The 17,779-nt window shown below is 36.4% G+C and overlaps 1 protein-coding gene and 1 long non-coding RNA gene across 2 annotated transcripts in view; one reads left to right on the plus strand and one right to left on the minus strand.

The window, feature by feature from the left end:
* The window catches only part of LOC135217692 (protein turtle-like), a 49,085-nt gene that overhangs the window by 4,623 nt on the left and 26,683 nt on the right, over positions 1-17,779 (plus strand). The window lies entirely within an intron of this gene.
* LOC135217693 (uncharacterized) overlaps positions 13,605-17,779 on the minus strand; it is a 46,886-nt gene continuing 42,711 nt past the window's right edge. The window contains exon 3 of the long non-coding RNA XR_010315164.1: positions 13,605-14,144. This is a non-coding gene — a long non-coding RNA (uncharacterized LOC135217693). The remainder of the gene's footprint in view (positions 14,145-17,779) is intronic.

Raw genomic sequence — 17,779 nt, forward strand, 5'->3', positions numbered from 1 at the left:
AGTCGGCACATACCAGATAGTGAAAACACGGTCATAGTAAGCCTCTGGAAAGCCACTATTGCGAACGATGTATGTCACCTTGATATAGCATTTAGACTTCGGAGAAAATGGAAAAATTTAAGTGAAAACAATTTTAACTACAGGAACGCTTTAAGAGTCATTATCATGATGATTATCTTAGTTGTTGTAGTAGTAGTAATAGAAAGGGCTGATATGGTGATTCTAAGAATTAACCCTTATCCCACGCAAACCAATTGACAAAATATATAATTTTTTTATACCAGGGTAATATCAAGATAAGAAACCTGTTCCATCATTTATAGCCACAGAAAAAAGTAAAAAAAACTAATGAATTCCTTTTGTAGACACACATGCCATCTACAGTGTAATTGTTTTCGTGTGTGTGTGTGTGTGTGTGTGTGTGTGTGTGTGTGTGTTGTGTGTGAGAGAGAGAGAGAGAGAGAGAGAGAGAGAGAGAGAGAGAGAGAGCCGCAACATTTGCAGCCAATGGTTTCGCATTACATGGTTATAGGAACTTCAACCGTATAAGCTCCTTACAAAAAGAAAAAAAATTGTCCACGGCATTATGAAAAAAAATGTCCGTCATTAAATTGTTTGAACCCAGTTATATTTTGTAACATGATATCTGCTTATTTGGAGGATGTCAAGTCATGTTTTTTGCCTTGAATTAAATCTATCTAAAGACGAAGAAGAAAAGAAGGGATAATAACGGTGAGATAGAGGGCGATAAACAATGATTTGAAGTAGTTTATCATTGCTAATAAGCGAGTTCGTGCCATTAAATGCCTTAGCAGTGGCCCAAAATTCAATATATGGAGGTTTTTTGTCGTTTTAATCAGAGAAATCTACTGGACATAACATCGAGGTTTGAAGAGAGTTGCAGAGGTCAGGCATTTCGTTTTGTCAGTCCTGGATCTCTTGTTATGGATCCTATTGAAGAGCGCCTTCGCCTTTATCTCCGCGATATCATTAAACCCGAGGGTTTTAAAGGACATAATAAAATTCATGAGATACTACGTAGTCCCGTGCAAAACAACAATGGAGAGCGCCAGTGGGATTGGCGTCAAGATTGAAATTTCCATAGCTTGATTACATAAAGATTATAATAATAAGCACATATTACTAAAATAGTAAACTTAATAATGGCTGCTAACAAATGACGTGTCTAACAAAAGCTTAAATTCCGAAGATATCCACCAGCTTAGAATATAAGAAAGTTTAAGTTCACTAGCAAACGTCCGAATTGCTCACTGGTTTGATATTGAATAATGCAAGTTTAGGATAAGCACTTTCAAATACCATGATTTTACATTTCATTCACTTTTATGTATAAACATTCGTGGAAGAGCGTGATCTCTCACGAGATAGCAGATAGCGAGATCCCTCAGAAAGATTTATTCATAGTATTCATAAACTCAGCCCTTATCACGTTTATGATTAACTTCTGACTATTGATTTCCTTAATAGTATGTTCATGCATTTTTTCCAACTGGAACTACGTCATCCACAGATATTCTAATGGCTTTCTTATTGGATTCTTGTATCCTGTTCAAGTTGGTTGACTTTCGCAAGATGCAACGTTTGAAGTCTATGCGAAATACACTCCCATTATCAGGCCGCTTGTTTGAAAGAAAACACCGCCTTCCTAGTTTCAGAGTTAATTATTATAATAATCAAAATCTCAGTTTGGTGCCACAATAAAATGTTAACGAAACTGAGAGAGAGAGAGAGAGAGAGAGGTTCCATAATAACACGTTGCGCTCTCAGTGAAATGTACTGATGGCCCCATCTACGACATAGATTACTAACCCAAAAAAATGAAAAAAATCCAATCCCTACAAGAGAATGATCACCGCGCGTGAAGAAACACAGAGTATCGTCTTCACAATTCTCAAAGTCAGCGACGAGTAATTCCGGAGGCCAACAAATCAGGGTAACTTTTTTTCCGAACCAGTTGTGAGAGGCGATGAAGGACGGATAACCCGGAGGCCGTTTACTCTAAGAGATCACTGTATTTGATTCTTGGTTGCGCTTTACCAGTCGTTTACAAATGCCTTTATTTCAAACGCTGGAAGATGAAGAAGACACCTTCGAGTACATACACAGGCATCTGCGTGTTTTAGGTACTATCGCCACGACTAATAGCACACCTTTCACTACCACTACACTACTACCACCACTGCCAGATTATGATGATGATGACTATAATAATAACAACAAAGATGACACGAAGGATTGCATGCTAAATAATTCTCCCATCGTCTACGAATCCCTATACCTGTCTTATCTACGCTACCGGCCACGTCCCTTCATCCCCACGATATTAAAGAAACATATTTTCATACATGAAATGTAAAGGTTCGAGTAGAAACATTCAATTATTTTCCAGCTATAAATCAAGAGATTATGCAAAACATATTCATCTACTTCATGAAGCTGAAGCTTTGCGTTCCGAGCATGAAATGGAGACTTCAAGGATTGACATTAATCAGTAATTACACGGACGTTGCGTGGAATGCTTGCGGTACTTTTTCTGCTCAAGGTGATCCCTTGATAAATCGCTTTACGAATGTAACTTTCTTTGACTGTACCAATACGGGTTACACATGGTGCGTTAACCTATGTTCGTATAATGTGAACAAAAATTAACGAACGTCTAACCTACGCACACACTTTATACATTATATATATAGATATTAATAGATATATATATATATATACTTAATTATATATATATTTTATATATATATATATCATTATATTATATATATATATATATATATATTATAAATATATATATATATATATATATATATATATATATCTAATAAAAGGAGCCCATAAAAACACCAAAATGTAGAGAGAAAAGTACTATATTTCAGAGACTGCTGTCTCTCTTCTTCAGGTATATGAATGAGAAAAGTTTACAGAAAAGGTGGTATTTATACCAAGAGATTCGTCCACAAGTAAGCCAATTTAGGTCACCCCCGCTGATAATCTTCCTTTAATCTTCTTAAGCGTTGGTTGAATGAACACTGCGTCGACGATGTCCGATGTCCAATTCCCTTTTGAGATGTTCATTACCTGCTTCTCTTTTATTAAGGCCGATTCCATCATTTGACTCTTGTACCGGCAGTTGCTGCTATAAATTTCGTCAGTTTTTCGTAAGTATTTGTGTCGCTAAGGCGCTGGTTGATTTTGTCGAGGTAGAAGTCTTTGTCCATTATTACAATTTTGCCGTCTTCTACCTCGACAAAATCAACCAGCTCCTTAGCGACACAAATACTTACGAAAAACTGACGAAAAATCCCCTCCAGAACGTTCCCACAGAATTTTTTCGGAAAGTAAGATTAATTGGCCAAGACAAAAAGAGTATTGAACTATTAGAGAAATTTAAAGTAATTAATCCTAAATTACCCTACTTTTATGGTCTTCCCAAAACTCACAAAGACAATCTTCCATTCAGACCCATCGTTTCATGCGCCGGAGCTTTCAATTACAAAATTTCTAAATGGTTAGCTGGCCTCCTTTCTCCTTTTTTAGGCACTTTTTCTCCCAGTCACATCAAACATTCGGAAGACTTTTGTCACAAATTCAGAGAAGCACATATACCACTTCACAACATAAAACTTTTAAGCCTTGACGTAGACTCCCTATTCACAAAAGTACCAGTACAGGACGTTCTTCAGTTTTTAAGGGAAAAAATTATCCCCCTATTCAGATCATTTCCCTTTGGCACTTGACAAAATAATAAAGTTAGTTGAATTATGTGCATCTAATAACGTATTTTCATTCGGGGAATCATTCTACAAGCAAAAATTCGGGTGTAGTATGGGTAGTCCTTTAAGTCCTATTTTAGCCAATCTGTACATGGAATACTTTGAAACTACAGTAATAAATGCAATAAAACCCAAAAACATGCTGTGGATGAGATACGTGGATGACATACTAACATTTTGGGATAATAAGTGGGGTAATTTTAATGAATTCCTCTCAAAATTAAACGCATTAGTGCCCAGCATCAAATTTAAAGTTGAATGGGAAACAGACAACAAAATTCCTTTTCTTGATGTTTTAATAATCAGAGACACGACAGAATACAAATTTACCATATACAGAAAACCAACGTTCTCACTTTCATATATTCACTACTTTAGCTATCATGACAATACTATCAAGATAGGTCTAGCTAGCAACCTATTCTTAAGAGCCTTACGAATTTGTTCCCCAGATTTCCTGGAAAAAGAATTTGAACTAATTCGCAAGCAACTTTCATCTTTAAAGTATCCTGACCATATAATTGAGAAAGCAATTCAAAAAGCAAACGTAATTTTCTACCGACCCCCTAAAGACAAGACCAGAGACACACCCAACAATAAAATAAAAATTCCCCACCTGGAGACGATTAAGAGAGTAACTCACACCCTTTGGAAATCCAACCCTTTTTGCATTTTACCTACCCAAATACCTTAGCCAAATCCCTGATTAACGTCCAACAAAAGACATCGCCCAAAGACTCTGGGGTATATGAGATCCCATGCCAGGACTGTGACCAATCTTACATCGGATTTACAGGTAATCACTTCCCCAGAGATTAACTACAACACAAACGGTCAGTTAGGTATGGACAACAGAACTCGGCTATTTTCAATCATATAAATGAACTAACCATAGAATAAACTGGAATAGTTCACGTGTAATTTATAGCAGCAACTGCCGGTACAAGAGTCAAATGATGGAATCGGCCTTAATAAAAGAGAAGCAGGTAAAGAACATCTCAAAAGGGAATTGGACATCGGACATCGTCGACGCAGTGTTCATTCAACCAACGCTTAAGAAGATTAAAGGAAGATTATCAGCGGGGGTGACCTAAATTGGCTTACTTGTGGACGAATCTCTTGGTAAATACCACCTTTTCTGTAAACTTTTCTCATTCATATACCTGAAGGAGAGAGGACAAGCAGTCTCTGAAATATTAGTACTTTTCTCTCTACATTTTGGTGTTTTTTATGGGCTCCTTTTATTAGATGGAATTCTGTTGTTACAGAACACTTTTACCAGTCATATATATATATATATATATATATATATATATATATATATATATATATATATATTATATATATATATATTATATATATAATTAAAGGAGCCCATAAGAACACCAAAATATAGAGAGAAAAATACTATATATATATATATATATATATATATATATATATATATATATATATACACATATATATGTGTGTGCGCTGTCGATATCCATATCCATGTAGGAGGTATTGTCATAGCATTAAGTCTTGATATACTTATACATATACTTTCTTCTAATTCTTGACGGATGAAGGCAGGGGACAGACAGAAGGAGCAGGGGAGACAGACAGGAAAACCTTAATTATAATTTATCAGTGTAAGAACAGATAGGTAATCACATTAGTTAGCAAGAAAAATATTCTCACTTAAGACATAGTCATTCAATGGTAAGAAAATATAACTTCAGTGAATTACACAAAAAGTAAGAAAATACAATTCCATTTCATTACAAACATTTTACGCTTTACAATAAAGAATTTTCTAACGTAGGACAAGATCTACTCAGCAGGTATTTGTTAAATAAACAAAATCATTTTTAAATGTTTGTTCACGGCGTTTTCCTACTCGTACTTGACAATGTGGAGAGCTTGGACAATGTGACAAGCTAACTTGGGGTAAGAACCTTAATTAAAACCATCTTATCACCTTTCGCAAACACTGTAAAAAAAAAAAAAAAAAAAAAAAAAAAAATAAAAAAAAAAAAAAAAAAAAAAAAAAAAAAAAAAAAAAACTATCTAAAATTGCAGATGATTACAATTCCTGGCGAAGGGTGATAGGAAGGCTTTAATTAAGGTGTACAATTCCTTGTACAGCGGCCGTGTTTCCTTCGAGCAGTCATGAAGAAACAAACGCCGTGTCACCATAGGACCAGGACGCTCTCATTCTTCAATTTGGACGATGACTCCCGCATTGCAAGACCGGTTCCTCCTGTTGGTATTTCCTACATGTCTCTCGTATGAGAGGTCCTTACAACTTATTAATGGAGTACGGTTGTTTTCGTGATTTTAAATTCAAACTACGCCATCCTTTGCTTTGTTTATTCCTTGTGATTGGCGTTCTGTTGTTTGGTATTCGTGAAATGCGTTTATATTTTCCAGACGGGTCTGGTCGGTAATTCAATCCGAGATTAAGAACGACCTTTAGTCTTATTACGCTAATGCGTGGCAATCTAAAGATTCTCTCCGTCTTTAGCACTATTGGTGCTAAGAGTAACATTAGTATTAGCACTACTGTTTTTAATATCGTCTCATTGTCTCATATTGTTGCGAGATGCACGTCGAATCTTTCCTTCGCATGATACCAAAGCCGAATCTGCGACACACAAATCGATATTTCGTCTGGGTTTCTCCTGCATCTGTACGACAATAGATAAAGAATGGTAATTCTGATTGACATATCATTGAACTATACGATTGGGAGCTGAATCTTTAACTGCAAGAGGGTAACTCATAAATTCCTTTTTGTCACTTTATAACTTCGGCTAATAGGAAGAGGCAGGAAGAGTAAGGGGCCCAACGTTGGAAGACATAAATTCTAGAAGAATAGCATATCACGAAGACCGTCTGATATTTCACTTAATAAAAGAAAAAAAGTCTTATTGTAAACAGAAAATGGGATGACAGATGAATTGGCAAACATTACAATTATATATCATAAGAACAAAATACTTGAATAATTATACTTACGTTACATCAGTACTGTATAAGGAAACCGGAATCTTCTTGAAATGTAGAAACCAAATAGGCATAAGTTAATCGAGAACTTATAGGTTTCCAAAGGATCATAGATAAGAGAGAGAGAGAGAGAGAGAGATAGTTATATGAAAAGTACAATTACCAACGGGAAAATGTGCATTGTACAATACCCTCATGAGTAATCAGCAAACAGGAGAATGTTCTCAGGGTCTATAGACGTGGGAAAAGCATGATTTACGCGCATGAAATATGCAGTAGTCAAAACACTCAGTCACAACATATTTTGCTGAAATGTCACGACGCCACAGTGCCCAGTACCACATGTCTTTTGGTCCCTTGACTGTACAAATGTGGAGGAATTTTCCTGGCGGTGTTACGGATGTGGGTGCTCCTTGGGTATGGAGCCTGCAATGCTACTTTAAAGTGCCATGTTCCATGTTCGTGCCTTTACCTCTTTCCTATTAATGCATGTACCGTATTTATTCCGCCTTTGTTACCTTAGTTTTGGAAACGTCATGTTTATTAGTCTACTATTCTTTGCCATAGTCTGTTTTCCTTTTCTTACATTCCGCTTTCAATTCTTTGGAAGACTACGTAAGTTAATGGACTTTATGGCCCTTTCATGATGAATAACAATAAAAAATAATGATGTTATCCTTACGAAGTCTGATGTAGGACTGCGTTTACTTCAAGGACAGGATCCAAATCCTGGTGATAGTTGTATTTCGCCAAGCTTATAATACTGAGCTGATTTTAGGGGTGACGTGGATTATAGAGCTTTGCCAAATAAACATCAAAGATGAATTTGCATACAGCTAAACTGAGCAAGGAAAATACTCAAGATTACGAATGAGACAAATAAGCTGTTATGCTGAAGGCGAACAGATTACAGTCACAATATCATTACAACCGACAGCTAAAACAGGAAACTAGTTTGAACTATTCAATGGGACCCGGCAAAAACAAACAGGTGATGGAACAAAAGCAGACGTCAGGAGTGAATACTTCTTCAACGAAACGGAGAGACGTTAATTAATGGAGTATTGTGCGAAAAGCTAACAGATTTGAAAACCGCGACTGAAGGTTTACACAACAGCTACAGCTAGTCTTGGCTTACGATGCTGAGGGACGGTGGGAGGAGAGGAGAGGAGAGGCAGAGGGATGATTGGACAGGACAGAGATGAGTTTGCTCAGAAGGGTCTTAGAAATCCCCTTGACGGAAGGAATGAGATATGAGAGGATAAAAGAGCTGGTATGATAAACGCGCATAAATATGTAAAAGAAAAACAAAGATAAGACTGTGATCATTTGTCATGCTTTAAGGAGGGCCAAAAATGACATGGTTAAAATAGCACAGAAAGAACAAATTAGAGAAAACATATTCCTTAGGAAATATATAAATGTTTACAGTAACATACAATTAAAGCTGAATGGATAAACAGCTGCAGTCCTAGAAGGTTACAGTTAATTGTATCCATAAATGTATTAAATCATTAATAACTACATAACAGAAGAAGTATGAATGATGACCGAACTTCCCCTGGAATCTGAATTAATTGAAGAATTGTAGTCGTTCATCACTGGGAGGGTAATTGGACATGGATGAAAGAATGGTTACGAAAAGGCTTTGAAAAAGTTGAGACCAGTCGCATCATATAGACGTAACATAACCGAATTCGATCGATGAATCCTGATTTTCGGAAATCGGTAGGATTTCCAATTTAAAGCTCCAGTGGGCGTTAATATGATAATTTCGCGTCGGTTATTGAGAAATTGGCATTATAAAGTTTCTCGAGATATCTTTTTGATTCATTATAAAGGTTTCTACCAGAGACTGTTTCAGTGTCTTGGCTTAAATGCAAATACTGGGCTTTTACCAAATAAATCTCAACAATCTGTCTCTCTTTGCCTTCCATAAACTAAATTAATATTTTGACAGACCAAGTCTTTACTATGAAATATTTTATTTTATCTTTCCTACAAAAGCACTGGTCAGGTGTTGCCCCTGTCAGATTTTCAGAAGCTATTAGGCTTTTAACGAAAAATAAGTTTCCTTGCTTAACATAGTAACCCTAATAGTTATGGAAACAAATAATCGTACAAAATTGGTGTGGATGACTGGCGAGTATTTTAAGACGGGAAACCTTGATATTTATATCTTCAGTATCATGAGTTGCTCTTGCCTTCGTTCTTGTATTGTTCAAAATTTGACCCTATATTTTAAAAAGTTCAAGAGAATTAGTTATATGTTATTTCCGTCTGGCAATCACAAACTTCAATAACATTTTTCTTACAAATAAAAGCTTGTTCATCAGCAATTTTGGGGTTTCAAATTCATTGGGGAATTGCACAGTTATAGAATGTTTGCTCAGATTTGAAGATGCAAGATGGACAGACTTCTGGAATGTGAATCATCTACTGCTTCCAGCCCAAGAGAGAGTTGTAGTCTGACTCAAATCAGATATAAGCAAAGATGGGGAAGTGTTATCCCCAGTAATTTAGATATTGGTTTATCCTTGTCAAGCAAAATGATGGAGTGCTTTCCAGTGAATGTCTGAAATCATTGAGTCTACCAGTTTTCGAAACAACCACCACTCCACACACACACACACGCACACACTGGAGCAGGGAAATCTGTTGACCTTCTCAAACGCCAGGATTCAGAATTCTATATCTATGCAAGAAACTAATATCGCATGTTTGCTTGAAAAGCTCTCAAATGCCTTTTGCCATTTACCACATCGCTCTTACCTTAGTCATCATAATATTCTACGCTCAAGCTGTTAAAACCCAAACACAGCACGCTTACAAAGGACAATATGTGTTTGGCGCGCTCAAATATCAAACCTCGTTTTGACAAATTATGCAGAAGCAACCAAGCTCTTTCATCACACTAGTCTTGGTTATGTTACTGCCTACCTTCCATCTTAAAATAAATGTGTATCTGTAGTTTCAAGTTTTGCGACTGTAGTATGTTTGCATCTTATAAAAATATTGATGAAAAGTTTACATTTCATTGACTTTTGAGGGTTAAAGATAATAGATAGGGTCATTACTTTATTCATGATGGCTCGATTTCATTAGGAATATCGCTAAATATTGCATTATAGACATATTTTTCTCTTCGGGGTCCTTAGCTGAGGCTCATCCTATTTTGGGATCCTCGACGTGGTAAGGCTCATGCTATTCAGGGTTCCTTGATGTCATAAAGTCAAAGAACCCCTCAGTTAGACGTACTAACCCCTAACTATGACGAAATAACCAAAATAGTTTAATCGAAAGTTAAGGGATGGCTTTAATTTTTCAAGCCCAGTCTTCTTTTCATCATATTGACCCGACCAGTGTAATGGAACGACGGGAAACTCAGCAAAGAGAAATTGAAGCAAATTAAAAAATATATGAAAATAACTTGACTCCAACTGCTAGTTAAGAATAAACATAAACGAACTATCACAGGTTTTTTTTTTTACTGTAAAATCTAAGCTGTTTTGAGATAAAGCTGTATGACCATATAATTTCTAATGTAGCCAAAACTTCATAAAACATGTACGCAATCTAACATATGAAACACATTACCAAAGATGCATGAGAATATTGCAGTTTTCCGATGGTAAAAAATTACGGTTCAAATTTAGACGGAAAACATTAGTCACGTCATAATACTGACATATTTAAAAAGGAGAAATTCTCGGAACCATTCGACTTCTCAGCTGATGCATCGGGCAGAAGCACTGGCTGTCAGGGCATGCATGTCAGGAGCCCCGTCATGCCAGCCACAGACATCAAATGTTTGAAAACGCTCTTCAGATATTCTGCTTTCTATTAATGCTAGTAACGAACATTCCAGAATGTCAGAAAAAAATCTTGTCAGAATTAAATCTTCCCCGAACCTAATACAAAGTTCTAAGAAAAAAAAACAGACTCGAAAAGGGATTACCTCGGCTCCGTGAAATAGGATGAATTTAATTTGAATACTTTTGCCATCCAGGAGACTTGTTTCAATTTGGATTTGCCTGTCATCCGCTTGGATGACTTAAGTTAATATTATAAATTATTCTTTCATGGAAGTATTCGTAATTATCGGAGATTCTCTGAGTATTAGCGTTCCATAAAAAAAAAAAACTCCCTTCCCAACATCCAAATTCCTTTTTGCGGGAATGGAAAGGAAAATCGCTTCTGGGCAATTTCCGTTTCACTCCACTCATTTAATCTCCGTTAAACTCATATCATTTGACGGGATTAAATCTCTGCGTGGGACATGCGATGCTAAGCCTATCCTGTTCCTTAATGTCAAGAGATATTTTGTTTTGACTATAAACATACATACATACATACACACACACACACACGTTGTAACGAAATTATATACACATCCATCAAGATACGTACATGCACGTCTATTTCGATTTCAAACGTGAGGACAAAACACACACATAAAACAAAGTATGAGTACACGCTTGGCTCACATGTGAAGGGTCTGAGATTTGATACCTGGTCTGCCACCCACCAGTCAACACAAGCGTGAATGGTATATTAGGTTAGGCTAGGTTAAGTGAACTCATTACTCGTAATTTTGAGTGGTTGCATAAACAAACGAATTTTTTAGTCCATACTCACCTTTCAACTACTAAATCTGGAATGAGTATCCTGCTAGAAAACTTCCTTAACATACTAACATCAATCACTACACAGTTTATATGTATATATATATATATATAATATATATATATATATATATGTGTGTGTGTGTGTGTGTGTGTGTGTATGTATATATATAGATATATACATATATTATATATATACAATATAAATATATGCGCATATATATATATATATATATATATATATATATATATATATATATAATATTAATATATTCAATTTCAACCTTAGCCTTTTGTTCCTTGGAGGAGTGGTGCCATGGGGAGTTAATCCTGCAACTCACAGTATCTCTTTAGGGATACAGTTGCTGTCCATTCCATCCTCCACCCTGACTGTAACCAACTCCAGCTGACTAATAACGCCCCCCACCCCATTCTCTCTCTCTCTCTCTCTCTCTCTCTCTCTCTCTCTCTCTCTCTCTCTTGATTGCGAAGGCGGCAAGGCAGATTACAGGTTTGACAGGGAAAGAACACTGAAGTACTATACAGTGAAGATTGCGTGCTGTTCTACTTTATAAGTTGACAGTTCCGATGAAATACAGAACAACATTTATTTCCTCGTGTATCTCCATTTTTTTTTGGGTGGGGGTGATTACGTGATCAGCGCACAGTATCAGCCATTTCAAATATATATATATACACAGCAGGATCATCTGTTTGTCGACGCCTCGTAAAAATATATGCCACTTCCCACTGAATGCACTCGCATGTTTCATGGATACTACGACTATTAATTTCCATTCCAACATCTGCTCCACCCCATCTAGATAAAGTAATATCTAGCTCATCCTCTATCCTCTTGATAATTTCAAATTACAAGCTCTTTGTATCTACCTACATTTCCTCCATGTAAACAGGACCCTTCAAACCCCGTTATTACATTATATAAACAAACTCAATAGCTCCCACTTATTTTCCTCATCAACATCAAAAATCCACTTTAACAAATTGGAATTGACTCAACAATCCTTTGGAAAAGTAAAACACCCTAATCTTTCGGGTCTCTTTTAATCCTCCTGCAGACCTATTGCTTGCCTTCTTACTCGTCCTACCTTCATATGCTTCATTTATTCCCCAAAACGTATCAGAAATCAATCTTCTCCATTCTTACATCATTCACATGATGAGCACTGCTTTATCTCCCTGGCTTACACTTACCATCATAACTTTACCTCTGCTAACATTAAAGTTTTTCTTAGGAACGTTTTTAAAACCTTGAAGATCTTCGTCTCCAGAACCCTTCATTGTATCACTAATTAATGCTTTATGCTCCGCAAACATCAGCTCCTAAAAACTCCATTCAAAAGGATTGTCTTCTCCCAAAATTCGACGCCCTCCTTTTCTGACCCTTGCACTTATCACTTTCATTACACCATCCATAAATTAAACTAAAACCATGACATCTACTTTTACGTCAAAGTCGCCAATCGTTAGCACTACCTTAGCTCTGTTAAAATAAATACACACACATATATATATAAATACTAATTGAAAGAAAAAAAAACTCTATACCAGTCACTTTTACTTCCTAACATCCTGGATAATGCATTTTTTATTATACCATATCAGTGGGCTGAAAAGCCTACGAAAAGAGACCATCTGACCGAGTTTTGAGTGATCCCTGAGTGGTCGTTTTAATATTTCAGGCACAAGAGGATTGAACGTAAAAAGCTAAAATTGAGGAGTTTCCGATCTCACAAAAATGGTCCAGTAGAGAGAGGCAGAAACTCGAACTTTGTTGTATAACAAAAATGATTTTCCCATAGACCAGCGTTTCTTAACCTTTTTCGACCTCAGCACCCGTTTTGGTCAGGCCTAAGCAGTCCAGCACCCCCTACCATTAGTTAACATAATTACTACAAGGATAAAGTAAAGTCAAGTGCAGTACATCTTGATCATATATTTGGTTCATTCTCCAAAACAAAAAACGGTAATTATGGCAAAATCATTGGCAAAAACAGTAAGAAAATGCAGGAAAGATCATGGACAAACTCAATAAAAAAATACTCATCAATACGATTTTTGTTGTTGCTTATGTGCGACTATACTCTGTTTTTTTCCATCTGTCTACCCGCCTGTGGTGTTTGCGTATGGTAACACTGCGTCCCGGGCTTTAGATAGTTACGCCATGTGTAAGTTTGAGGTAAATAAAAGGACATCTGGTGTACATTTGCAACTGAAAAGTGTTTAAATAATCTGCTGTATGTGAATTACACCGTTAGTATCCGAAATAGGATATTATTATAACTGTTGAATGTAAGCTGAATGTAACTATCTAGAGCCCAGGACGCAGTGTTACCATACGCAAACACCACAGGCGGGTGGACAGATGGGAAAAACCGAGTATAGTTTCTCATATCGTAGCATGGTGTTAGCCAGAGCCACCCTCATGTCGTGGAACAGGCCTCCATGAAGACGGTTCCGGACAGTTGTCTTCTCACACAGGTAAGTAGTTGGAAATGGAGTGATCATCTCCAGCGCTGCCCTCGCCAGTCCAGGATATGCAACCAATTGATCACACCAAATATGAGACAGTGATTTTGCGCAGAAGTTTGTCTTGCAACATCGTGTACACTGTAGGTCTATCACAAAGCTTGTGATGCTGACTTAATACGAAAGTGGGGAACGCTCGTATAAAATAAGTGCTTTTTATCACCATGCTGCAACACATCTGAAAATCAGGTTTAAGTTTATTGAATTTAAAAAATGCGTTAAAAATACACTTGTCCAAACGTATTCCTTCACTACAGAAACTCTGATATTTTACTGCTGCATATGTGACCTTCCCCAGCACCCCCTGAAATTGATTTCAGCATCCCCAGTTAAGAAACGATGCCATAGACATTCCAAATGGCTTAAAAGATTCAAGACCGTCAAAACATGCAATACTTGACGAAACCGTTGTATACAGAAAACCACATCCAGGTGTGAAGTTACTTCTTCTGTGAAGCTTAAAGCGAGAAACCCAGATATGAGAATGAGGTAATCGACCAACCATATGAAAGAAGAAAGCTGAACCTACTAAAGTACCTGGTTCCCAAAGTGCTACGTGATCTTTATGATATCCTTATGACGTCACAAGTTTGAATCCTAAAATAATGAGAACCAGCTGCCTTCAAGGCGCTATTGAAGGAAGAATGTTAAACAGACCTTTGGTGTAATTTCTGTGAAAATGAAATCAAGCTCGGATCCTTGATGTGATGAATAAACATGTTTTGTTAGTATCTATGCATTAACTGTGGCATAATCTGCAGAAGATATTATAATATTGATGAGATATACATTATCAGTCTGTTTGAGGAGATTGAATATTCTACTGTTATGGCTACCGTAGCGAATCCAACAATTTACAAGGATGAAAAATTAAATCCTCTCTAGTATTAGAGTATTTTCCCTCTATGCCTCTTTAAGATAATAAAAGAAAAAAAAACCTGCCGTCCTGCCAGCATCCTTAATCTTGTATACAATCTCAATAATTCGAAAGGTTGTGTCTGTTGGTTTTACTTCATTATTATTATTATTATTATTATTATTATTATTATTATTATTATTATTATTATTATTATTATTATTGGTGAAGAAATCCACGGTGGTGTAAATGTAAATATATATTAGAAAAATATATACAAGCTTTTGTAAATATATATTTTATATTTACAATAACACCACTCTGAATTTCTTCAACATTTTAGTGGCTAGTGCTATTATTATTATTATTATTATTATTATTATTACTATTATTATTATTATTATTATTATTATTATTATTATTATTATTATTATTATTATTATACTGTATACTTTCATCGGGCCGTACTTTACTGGTTTAACTGGGAGGTTGCCTATCTAACAGGGAAGCGTGGTTTGCCTGCAAGCTACCTAACCTTCAATCGCCTGGTGGATATCGTGATATAGAGAGTTCGGCTGCCACCCTTCCAAAAGCATTTAACTCTCGGGGAATTTCCAATTCCTAAGAGCCATTAGCAATTTACGCTCTCGAATGGAAGATTTCAATCATCCATGAAAAGACACTCACTGGACCGATCGGGAAATGTGAATTATTTGTTATGTGCCTAGAAAGAGAAAAATAAAAACTCGGCTTTGCTCAGGAGTATTCTGGCATTCACATAGACGCATGTGTTTGCTTAAGTGTGTGTCGTCTGCAACCTACCTGCATGTGCTTGTTCGTGTGTTCTTATTTTTAACCTTTACGTTGAGAGGACAGACTAGAGTCAAGCAACTAAACGTCAGTTTAGCCACAAGAAATAATAAATGGAGATGACACACTGTGATAATGTTCATTTGCTATGAGAGAGAGAGAGAGAGAGAGAGAGAGAGAGAGAGAGAGAGAGAGAGAGAATTTCCTTAATTAAACGCAAACAGAGGGAATCTGGCATACAAATGATCAGTAAATGAAACTGGTATTACTGAAAAAAGAGAATAAAAAGCGTTTTTAAATTACTAGGGCTCCATCAGCGGCTTACTGAAAAAAAAGGCACTTCACAGCTCATCGTCATTATCTCCATTCGTTACCATAATTATTTCGTCATAGCAGTCAACGTGCTCCCCCCCCCTCTCCACCCCCCACCATACTTCTCTCTTGATCTCATCGACACACGGCGGCAATCATCCATATTCTATGAGGAGAGATGAGTAGCAAAACGCATTATGCCTTTATGGAATCATCATAACCTCGAGAGTCGTTAGTAAGTCTCATGTTCTTGTTTTCACTTCGCAGTAGGAGTCAAATCACTTATTCTCTTTGTAGCTTATGTTACTTAGTGTGAGCTCATTGTACTTGTATGTTTAAGTTTTCCATTTTTGCCTGTGTTTTTTGCACAAATATTTCGTGAATATTACACCTGTTATTAAAGTCCAAAACACTTAAGATTTTTATACGACTATTTCAATCATATAAAAATGTGAAACTGCACATGTTGTAAGAACTCAAGCAAGTTTCAAGCAAATAATTAAAAATATAACCCACTACCTCTGAAAAGCACGTAATGCAAGCAATCTCTATTATCGATTCATACCCGTCCGCGCAAAAAAAAGAAAGAAAAAAAAACCGAAAGTCATGCGAAGAACGTTTCTCTTTGCCACCTTCCCCACTTGAACACGCATACTCTTAACACATCTCTCAAAAGGTCTCTGGTGAAAAATGAACAGTCAGAGCCACAGCGGAGGGAGTACTGAATATTCACCTCTCTGAAAGCAGTAAATACAGAGACTAAAGTTTGTATTCAATGTAAAACAGGATCATAAAGAATCGTAAATTACCTCGATGCAAAGGATGATATATGATGAGACGTCCTTGAAATTGTGTAGATGTGTGTGTGTGTGTATGTGTGTGTAAAACCCGATGGAAACGGCATCCCGGGAACCTTTGAAATAACAAAGAAATAAAGAGGGGTTTCACAAAAAAGAAGCAGCATACCCTGCTATTGAAAGATGATCATCTATATTTATCCTCTTCCAAAGCTTGGAAGAGGATAAATATGTAAGTCGCAGAAAAAAAGCAGATTGGTCATTTCCACATTATTAAGTTTTTACATTTTCACTCTAATAAATAAATCATAAGTATCCTATCCTAAAATTCCTGTATCTTTTCAGACCTTTTTTTAGGCTCTTCCATAGACCTTTCCTACCCACCACCACTAACAACAACAACAACACAGTAGGTTGTCGGCTTACTCCCCGAGTAAGAGAAAAGCAAGTAGCTAATGAATATTATCCAGGATTCCAGGTGATTTTCCGGTCACATGAAAGAACAAAGTAAAAAAAAAAAAGATTATTACCACATGACCCAAGTTCAGTCAGCGTGAATGAGATTGACACGTTTCAAAAATATTCACCCTTATAAGACTTCTCTGCAAATCTGATAAGCTGATGCGAGTACGATCCTCAGAGTAGCAACTGAAGGACTTTTGCACACACATTTTTTATATATATATTTACATACCAGTATGGAATTTAGGCATAAGGCCAAGCTCTGAGACCTATGAGGTTATTCCTGATCTTTTGCATACAGACTCCTTCCTTGCTTCATCTATTTTGAAATTCAATTCTGGTTCATCCTGCCAATATCCCCAATACCAATCAACCACCTCCACATTCACATTCCCAACAACCATATTAACACACATTGCTCCATCAATAGTGCCTGCTTAATTAGCCTAACTTTTATCGCTGTCATCAACCATTCCACACTCCAGTCACGGAAAATACTTTCATATAACATCGGTCCTTTATCTGACTTCTTACACAGACCCATCCATAATATATATATATATATATATATATATA

The sequence above is a fragment of the Macrobrachium nipponense genome, chromosome 7 (genome assembly GCF_015104395.2).
Source record: "Macrobrachium nipponense isolate FS-2020 chromosome 7, ASM1510439v2, whole genome shotgun sequence".
NCBI classification, from domain to species: domain Eukaryota; kingdom Metazoa; phylum Arthropoda; class Malacostraca; order Decapoda; family Palaemonidae; genus Macrobrachium; species Macrobrachium nipponense.